The sequence below is a fragment of the Dendroctonus ponderosae genome, unplaced genomic scaffold (genome assembly GCF_020466585.1).
Source record: "Dendroctonus ponderosae isolate FM_Combo_2020 unplaced genomic scaffold, Dpon_F_20191213v2 Dpon_F_20191213_1, whole genome shotgun sequence".
Taxonomy (NCBI): Eukaryota; Metazoa; Arthropoda; class Insecta; order Coleoptera; family Curculionidae; genus Dendroctonus; species Dendroctonus ponderosae.
Genome location: NW_026017110.1, coordinates 26,103,836 through 26,113,627, shown reverse-complemented (window position 1 = coordinate 26,113,627; position 9,792 = coordinate 26,103,836). Strand labels below are relative to the sequence as shown.

The 9,792-nt window shown below is 35.8% G+C and overlaps 1 long non-coding RNA gene across 1 annotated transcript; it reads left to right on the top strand.

The window, feature by feature from the left end:
* The first annotated feature begins 5,333 nt into the window (after positions 1 to 5,333).
* LOC125504857 lies at positions 5,334 to 6,213 on the top strand. Its single transcript, XR_007281752.1, has 2 exons — positions 5,334 to 5,444; positions 5,507 to 6,213. It is a non-coding gene; the product is annotated as an uncharacterized LOC125504857 (long non-coding RNA).
* The last annotated feature ends 3,579 nt before the right edge of the window (positions 6,214 to 9,792 follow it).

Here is a 9,792-nt window from a genome sequence, read left to right as displayed (position 1 = left end):
CAAACCTAGCCAGAGGTACACAGGGCAAGCAATGCTTGGGCGGCATTCTCAATTACCTAGTCAATTTCGACAATTTCAAATAAGCCTTTAAAGGCACTCACAAAAGAGCAAAAGTTCCGACGAACTAGCTCTAGCGGAAATATCAGCAACACGGAGGCCAGTCAGTCAGAAGTAGGCAGTCAACGAGTAAATTTATGAACTTTTGTAATCCAACAAAATAAAATTGTTTTTAAAAAGGGCTCTCGCCGGTCTCATTAGTTAATTCACGGAACTGCAAAGCGCCATTCCTCTCCAGCAGTGTTAAACCTAACACAAGTCTTGATGACAAAAGCATACGGGTTTCAGCGCAAATCAATAACTCATTAATTTCGACACTAGTATACGATTATGATATATCGGAGATCTACACAATGGTTCCCTGAGGGTCCATCCTGGGCCATTTATAAAAGAAAACACGTGGCGCGGACGACTATGCACTAGGGTGAATCCTATCGTGGTGACTCAAGTTTTCATTAGGACTCTGATGAAATATTTTCTATTTTGTTCCTTAATGCGATTCGGCCATTGTAGCAAATGATCTAGCACAAATGTGGTAATGAATACTACCGACCACAATAAGAGAGTGAGTGGTGATTTTATTCAAGAGATGTCCCTTTATGGGGCCCCAGTGGGCTTTTGGACTATTTGTAATACTAATCAAATGCTGCAGCAAATAGAAGTGGTTTCGGTGATTTTTTACTTGCTTCAATCACTGCACTAATCAATTAATTTTTAACCGTGAAAGCTACAGCGGGAAAAAGCAACATGTGACTTTTTGCATAGAGACGCCGATAAACATGTGGTGATTTTGTTATCAAATATATTTTATGTAAAATTTTCTAGCAAACCGGACGATTCCTACATAACATTTCGTTGCTTTATCCCAATCGAATATTCGTGTTCTATGGGTGAACTTTCGGATTTATCCGCGAACCGTCTGCCTGATTAAAATTATGCAACAAAAATCGGCAAGGTTCGTTAAAAATTTCCCATCTGACAATAGCCATTGAAAACGTTACGAAATTAGGAAACCTAACCGGGCGTTCTGTTCTTTTTTCTTATATACCGCCGGCGAAAGTTTTAAAAAACTCGGATTACTGAAGATTGTTGGCGCAAGTTGGAACTGGGATAGTCGCAAACTTGGGCTTCAATGATAGGATTTGACACTGTTTACTTTTATCGGCGAATTTTTACTGCAGATACTTGAAAAGTGAAATAAACTCGGAAAGGTGTATTTTTAAGCAGCAGAACTGCAATGCTTAAATTGGTCCGACTAAAGAGTTTTTAACATAGCCTTAATCTACATAAACTAATACTTTCATAGAGTAAACATAATTTTCCGTTTTTTACTTTTGTTCAAACTGTTGAATTTGAGTAGTTCGCCCGTTATTGAGATACCATTAACTTGTGCGCTCTAGTTGAAAACTGAAGAAAAACACTCGACTCAAGAAAACACATTAACTTACCGGTTGAAAACGAAACTGTTCAATTTTCCCTTTTTCCTTGTCGAAGTAACAGGCAGATAAAATAGGACTGATAAAACTAAACTAAAAAACACTGCCCTGCTATATCTAAGGCTTGAAACTTTGGCCGGGCCTTGTTTAAAACACGGAACAATCTTTTGCAATTTCAGTTGCAGGAAAGTTTGATGGAACGAAAAGATACAGATAAGATCCCCAAGTTTCGAACTTTTTATATATTTCCTTATTCAAGTTGAAGGTTAGGGTGGTTGCGTTCACGAAAAACTTATACAATTTAGATTAACGCAAAAGTGTACTGGGGAGTGGTGCGAAATGGATGAGTTATATATTTATTGTCAACTAGTGTGCCGTATATAATTTATCTTCGGAACATGTGCATAATAACAATTTCGCATAACATCGTCGCATATTGCATCGAATATGTCGATTTGTTCCGTTTCCATATGTGCTTGTCAGCAATCATCGAATCGAAGTGACAGTGTGCTTGATTACGAATCCCAACTGCGAATTTCGTCGCTATTACTGCTCTATCGAGGTATGACAGGATGCATCTTTAGTGTAACATTCAAGAGGTAGAGACTGCATTGCAATTTAATGTGCCTACTTCGAAGTAAAGGAAACATCGATATTTTTATCGACAATCATCTTACAGTGTTACACAAGCTTAGTTTATCATCAGCGGAAAGTGTTGGGGATTGTTGTCTGCGGTCTTCAGAAGAACAACCTTTGTGAGGTGATTTCCAAGCTTTAGGGCTCTTCTTCAACAGATTTTCATCAGGTGAAACCCAGAGGAAGGAAACATATTTTTCGACAGCCTGCTAATAAACTCAGACGGTCTTTTCTTCATACGATCGCAACAAACCGGTTTACAAAATATTTCCCTTTTAAAGGTTTCCCAGCATCTCCTTCAGGACTTTTCATCACATACTCATAAATATTACTTACATTCAAAAATTAGCAACTCTTAAAAGATTCGTGCGATTTCAGTTATGATAAGCGATTTTTCAAACTACATTTGAAGATATTCTTGAAACTCAGACTAAACCATTTCTTTAGTCAGTTAATATTTTTATCTTATGAAGGTAAATCGCCTAAGAAGCTTAATTTGCAATAAATTTACAACCTCCCTGAAACTGAGTCACTTTGCACGTTGTAATCGAAAATAATTCTCCCTCATTCGGGCTCATGCATTTTGCAAGTGGTGTAGAGCAATGTTGCAAGCTTGTCCAACTTTTTATTTATGTATGGAAGTTACTTTTTAATATTTCCTGACTTGGGGGTAGCAGCTGGTCCGTGCAAAATGAACGTTTTAAAATAAAAGCGGATATAATACCGGCCGAAATTCATTATGAAGACAAAAGTTATGGCCCGAATAACATACGCGATACGGAGTGACGTTTTCATTTAGTCCATACTTTGTACAGGATTTTGTTGAAAATCTGGGCAACCAGCGCTGAACAAAAGCGCTTTCACTCAAATTTGCTTTTAATTTGCTCCTTCCAAAGGCCAAATTTTATATTGGATGAAATAAGTGCATTTGAACTTGTATTTTTAAATATACGTTTTGTGTTGATATCTTCAAAAAAACTTGTATAAGTAAACTGATTAGTTTTTCCTCATTAATAACATTGATTGCGAAAAACACAGCTATTTAAACCACAATTCATACTCAACTAATATTGCCTGGCAATGGTTTCGCAACCGCAGAACAAAACGATGTCGGCAAAATGAAATCCGAGTACAGAACGTTCGGTCCCGAGAGACAGTGACTGAATGAAGAGAAAATTGAACGAAATAAAAAAGAAATAAGCAGCAAAGAAATTGTTCGCATCCAAAACAGACGAGAGACTGCGTCTCCTGGACGATTAGATAACTTGTCAACCTTAAAAGAGAATTTCATTTTCGGAACTCGTTCGCAGAGAGAATTTGGTCCAAATTGATGTTGAAGTGGGGCATGGAGCGAAACGTAAATCGCATATAAGATGCCAGCCATTCTCGTATAAGAGCATAATTTTTGCCATGTATTCAAAGGAGAAATTAATGTTTTTGCGATATGTAACGGAAATATTTATTTTATTAGCGTAGTAACTAATTTTTTGAACTAATATTTTATAGGGCAACAAACACGTAACGTTTGCCAAAAGTTGCTGCATAACAGTTGTATAATAAAACGCTTACTTGTGTAACAGTGCAAGTTAATCTGCAGCATTAATTTTTAATTGAACTAAGGGTGAGAATGACTCATCACGTTTTTCAACAGAAATAATTCAACTGACGCGTGTTTTTCATCAGCAAATTTATTGTTAGCAGGATTATCGGTATCGAAACGTTATATTGAAAAATGAGGATTTGGTATTGTTGCATTTGCAAAATGTAACATCAAAGCAACAATTATTTGATTTTTTTAAATTTTCGAGTGTTTTTTTATTTCTCTTTTTTGTTGTCGTCTATTAACGAAAGTGTCCAGTTTTCTTTCTTTAGAAAGTTTCTGGGTCCATTTGTATTTGGTTCAAGTGTTGCTTATGTCCACCAGACCGACACTTGCTCTATTGATCCAGATTTTTTCGATCAGTACGGAAAAACGACGATTAATCGAACATTTTTGGAAAATTGGTAGTCTGAATTTGGAGCATTCATTTTCCAGGCAGAAACACCCCAGCATGAGCGTTTTTTCATATATGGTTTAGATTGGAAGGTTTTTTAGCGGAAGGTGCTTTCTGAGGTAATACTGGCGGATGCATGGACTTTCATTGCATTATAGGCCTGAGTAACACTGTGTTGAGTTGTGCTTTTGAGTTGGTGAGTTGGAACTCTTCGCTCCTCGGTCTGCGCACCCCGAATTCAGATTTAAACCACTGATTCCTTCACAAGACATTTTTAACCTTTGGGCATATTTTGGGCGGTTTTTTGCATTAAGCTCATTTGAAGCTTGTCTCCAAAGAACCGTTTCAGATATGCAAATATCGGTTCCAGTTCCTAAAAGTTAAGAGTTTTAGATTTGTCTGTTTCTTTTTCATTTGCGAATTTGACCGAAAGATTACGCCACCTTTCTTGACGTTGCTCAAGAACCATTTGAGTCAGAGTTCTTTTTGGTATCATTGGATAGAGAATTGGTAACTCGAGTTCAGTTATAACAACGAGCGTGAGTAAATTCTGGTGGATTTGTCACAAACAGTTGCACGAAATTTGAATAGCAGACATTCAGGTGCGCTAAAATTTCATTAAAAAAACGTGTTCTACAGCATGTCAGTGTTTCGAGTTTCTAGTCGCTTTACTTTGGAAGTTGGATTTTTTAATTGAACAGTCTGCAGTTGCATATTAATATTATTATATTAATATGCAACTTTGAACATGCATCTGATGAACCCAGATAGCATTTGATATTCTATGAATATCCCAGAATGTTCAAAAAATATACAGAACATTGCGGGAATATCCTGGGAATATACATGGTTGAACATTCCTAACATGAATGTTCGTGGAATATACATGCATGTATATTCATCAAAGTTTATAAAAAGTATATCCTAGGTATGTACATATATGTACATATTGGGTATATGTGCAGATGAACATGCCAGGTATGTCATATTGTGTATATGTGCAGGTAAATATACCTAGTATATTCAAAACAAATATTCCGGTAATATACATGAATGTATATCTACGGTATATTCCAAATTGGTTGAATATAAATTTTGCGTGCCCGCAGCAGAAAAGTAAATCTTCTTACTACTAAAACCTGAGACCCTTATGAAATACTGAAAATATGGTGTTTTGATTAACAAATTAACAAAATTTATCGAAAATAAATTTTGCGTGCCCGCAGCAGATAACTGGACTTGAAGCATTGAAGACGCTAGGGATCACGTGAGAAAACCACACACGAAAAATGTTCGCATAAAATACGGCAAAAATGTAAATGTATGTTGGTGTTTAAATTAAATACATTTGGTTATTTTATTATTTCGTGTTCTATACTACAGGTAATGTCGCTGTTGTGGACTTGAAGCATTGAAGATGTTCGGGATCACCAGATCTCCAGATCCAGTGAGAAAACCACACACGAAAAATTTTCGCATAAGAGACAAGTAAGGTTGTCTGAACCTAATTATTCCTCTATTAATGTAGAACTATTATCTGTATTTTTTTATTTTTACCAGTTTGATTTTGGTTGATTTCTATTTTGCGATAAGCATGTTTTCTTGGATCGAAGGAAAGTAACAAAAGTAAAATGAAAGTAATGTATCAAAGCAAACTGCTATACCTTACTGTATTTCTACACAACAAAATAGTCTATCAATGTAAAACTATTAACTGCATTTTGTTGTTGGGACCAATATTAAAATTGGTAATTGCTTATAGAATTTTTGTTAAGAGCATATTGCGAAACACTTTAATTGATCGAGAACAAAATGAAAGGGCAAAATCCACAGAGCGGGAACATGTAAGAAATATAAAATAATAAGTGCAGTTTTTTAGATAAAGGTTTGTGTTTTATCTCACAGTCACACATCATTGCGACAACGGCAAAAATGCTGAAAATGTTAATTTAAATTTTTAGTCCGTAGTTATAAGTTATATTTTAATTTATTTATTATCCATTTAATTAGTTTTAGATTAGTTGTAAGTAACTCTTGTTGTTGAAAAATTACATCAGTAAATACTTAAATATGTGAATAAACTAATAAGATGAAATAAAGTATCGTTTTTCTTTCGTTACATATATGTATGTATATTCCCTGAACATACCATATACATTAACTGAACATACACATGTACATTCACTGAACATACCATGTACATTCCCAGAAAATACACATGTATATTCACTGAACATACCAGGTACATTGTCAGAACAAACACATGTACATTCACTGAACATACCATGTACATTCCCAGAACATACCATGAACATTCAGTGTATTAACTCTGACAGATTCCTGGGACATGCATGGAATATTCATAATGGAACTCATGTATGTCCCAGGAATATGCATGTACATCACATGAATGTTCCAGGTATATTCTGGGAATATCATTTTGGTATGTGGGAAGCGTTTGTTTTCAAATCAACATTTGCAAAGCGCTCAAAATTCGGGATTTTATGCGATTTCAATGACTTTTTCGAGGTTTAAAGGAATTTTGAGAATATTTAGAGCACACTGTTCTACGAGTATACCAAACGCACCACTCTGAACGTGTACAGTATTTTCCGTTTCTGATAAACTTACTTTCGAAAAACGCGATACAAAATGTGTTTTTTGTACCGCTACAGTTTCTTTAAATCCAGCACAAATTTTTCTCAATGATGAGTGAAGTTCGAAATTTTGACGCAATTTAGAGCGTCCTCTTCTTTACTGAACGCACAACTTTGTTAAAAAAACGAATTTTCCGTTTATGTGCCGCACTTTTAAATACGCTTAGCATTTAACCCAACTGAGTTACCATGCTTATTGGATGAACATCGCTTTTTTCAGAGATACGTAACGAATTAAGAGTTGTAGTTTGTCTGTTTTTTTTTTTATAAATAATTTGTTCCTGTTTATTCAGAGGATAGTTCGTCCACTCCCGTCCGTTGCACTTCTGTACGTTTGCTACCGAGACTTTGGGAGAGGAAGTTATCCGAATTATACTAGTGAATTAGCACTAGTAGAACGGCATTACCTATAGCTCCTTTGACATGGTATTAATCCAGTGAAATCCCGAAAATCATTCGGATGCAGGTTGCCGTAATCCACTGCTAGCGCATTGCAGATCACGTTGCATCCCACATTAATTGGATCAATCTGAATCCGGTCTCGGCCATAAGTTTATGTAGGCAATAAATCCCGAACGATATGAACTGGAAAGCCTCTATTGGCGAAATTGAACTTAACAACCGATTGGCAAAGTCCGCCACAGCAGGTTAATCTGGACATGGCCTCAGAGATCCAGCTTAGATAAATGCACTAAACAAACGATTTCCGCGATTTAAACCGCAAAATTACCTTTCAATCTTAATTTGGAAAATTACCAGCAACTAAATTTCCTCTCTCCAAAACAGCGCGAGTATAAATCTTGGTTTAAAATCCTCCTCAAGCCGAACTATTACCCACATCAATAAACTGGGAAGTAACAAAAAGTGGGTTTCGATTGAAGTGACGCCGCAAATAAATTCAGTTTCGATTGATGATTCCATTGTGCGGTCTTATTTGGATCAGTGACGTTCGTCAAATTAAACAGGAGGACCCCATTCGGAAGAAGATTGGGAAGAATTTAAATAACGTTGAAAGCTACCAGTTAACCTGCTTTTACGTATTATGCCAATTGCTTCCATTTGATTTACTTCCATTCACAATTTGAGTGTTTTGCAAGTGTTCTGGATAGAATTTTCATTTTTACACTACTTTATAACAACATTCAGGAGCTGGGTTTCGAAATCAAATTAAACTTGCGGTTTTCTAATTTTCGGGGCAAACATTGAGAAACTCTAAGGTTTCGAGATTCTCCGTAATAGTTAACGATAAGTCAAAATATTGGTTCAGTAGTGATGAGGAGTGTTTGACTTGCAGACTTCAGCTAAATATTCATTAGCTTACAAGAGCTCATTTGCAAACTGAACTGATTTAGCATTTAGTATGTATATACTGTTTAGTGCTCGGTGCTCGGCATTATTAGCAATGCGCCTACTCTTTGCCATCGCAACTTGTGCGAATTATTTAATATTTGCTTCGTGCGAAAATCGTCGCGCAATTTGTCTGTTTTTTTGATTCAGAGTTAAACAAATCCCGAAAATGGAATATAAGTGGTTTGGTTGATTTTCTACTAGAGTCTATTTCGATCCGGAGATTATTTATCAGCATTCCTTAGAACGCAAACTTCCGGTTGGCACTATTAGCATCCGGAAAGTTTCTAGCGACGATTCCGTTTACCGTAGACGTCTATTTTTAATCAAATTCAGATGAAGGAATTTAACGTAATTAAACGAAATAGGATTTAATTAGCGATTGCGGAATTAGAGGACCTCTGTGCTCGGTGCAATGCTCAACCTTTTGAGAAAGTTTGGCTTTCATTTCGCCGGCTTTCGCGTTATATTAAATTTTGAGGCCATTGAGGTTACTCACAGCGATGAATTATACCGAGGAAGGCGTCCATGAAATCTAAGAGTATTTCGGAAATTATGTGAGTGGTTTGCGGTCAGGGCTTTTTGAGGTGTTCTATTATGAAAATGTTGGGGAATTTCATAAATACCTCATCCGCCTTGTTATGTTAATGACGGATTTTGTTTTCATAAAATGTCTTATTGAATTTTTAATGTATCTATTTATTTTTTTATGTTTTTTTTTGATGTTTACATTTTATTTCAACTAAACGTAAATAGCTTTGCAATTGCTGGACCAATATACTTTTTATTTAGGTTTCCAGTTTTATCAGATAATTCAGTCTTTTTCATAGCAAAGAAAATGTTCAATCTTTAAAATTTTCCCATCTTTTTCCTATAATACTAAAACGTAATTTAATATACTTTTTCCATGTTCGCCACTTCTGCACACTTAAAATAATCGTTTAAATAAATGTTTACTTCTCACTATGGTTGCCGAGGAATAAATATACAATTCAAAACAAAGCCAATTAAAATCCGGTTAGAGATTCGAGTGCAAATTTGGAATTGTGCCAAATTTTAAGCGGCGCCGTAATTTGGACTGTATCCCGGCCAATAAATCTTCGCTCATATTGGATGATAGTGGCTTTCAATAAGTGTTCTAGGGCTTGTTGGGAAATATCCGGAAAACTTAAGTAAACTGGTTTCAAGCGTAAAAAGAGATTGTGTTGTTACTTTGGCTTCCAGAATTTTATTCGACTTCTTTGCAGCTCAATTAAGCATATTTTTCCAAAAGCTTAATATGACAATTGCTTTTAATCAAGCTTCCACTCTGTATATGGTTGTTTCAAATTTGGTTTTCTCCTCTTTAATTCCAGGGAACAATGATTACTGTGTCGGCGTTGAAATAATGGGGGAAGTAATACAATGAGACTTATTCTTTGAGCTTGGGCATTTAATTGAGGAAAGGCAGTTCCTACTGGTTTCCTATTGTCGGCTGTGCTTTGTTTCTATCTTTCTGAACTTGAAAGCCACATTTAAACGTACCGGTCTAGACATTCGAAAAAATGTTTTCAGAAGTATTTCCGGATTGAGAGTAAAGCTGTATAAAACCGTGCATCTCTACTATTAGCTTGCGTTGTTTCATTTTTTAATTGCTTTTCTGGGTTGTTTTAAGAGAAGACTATA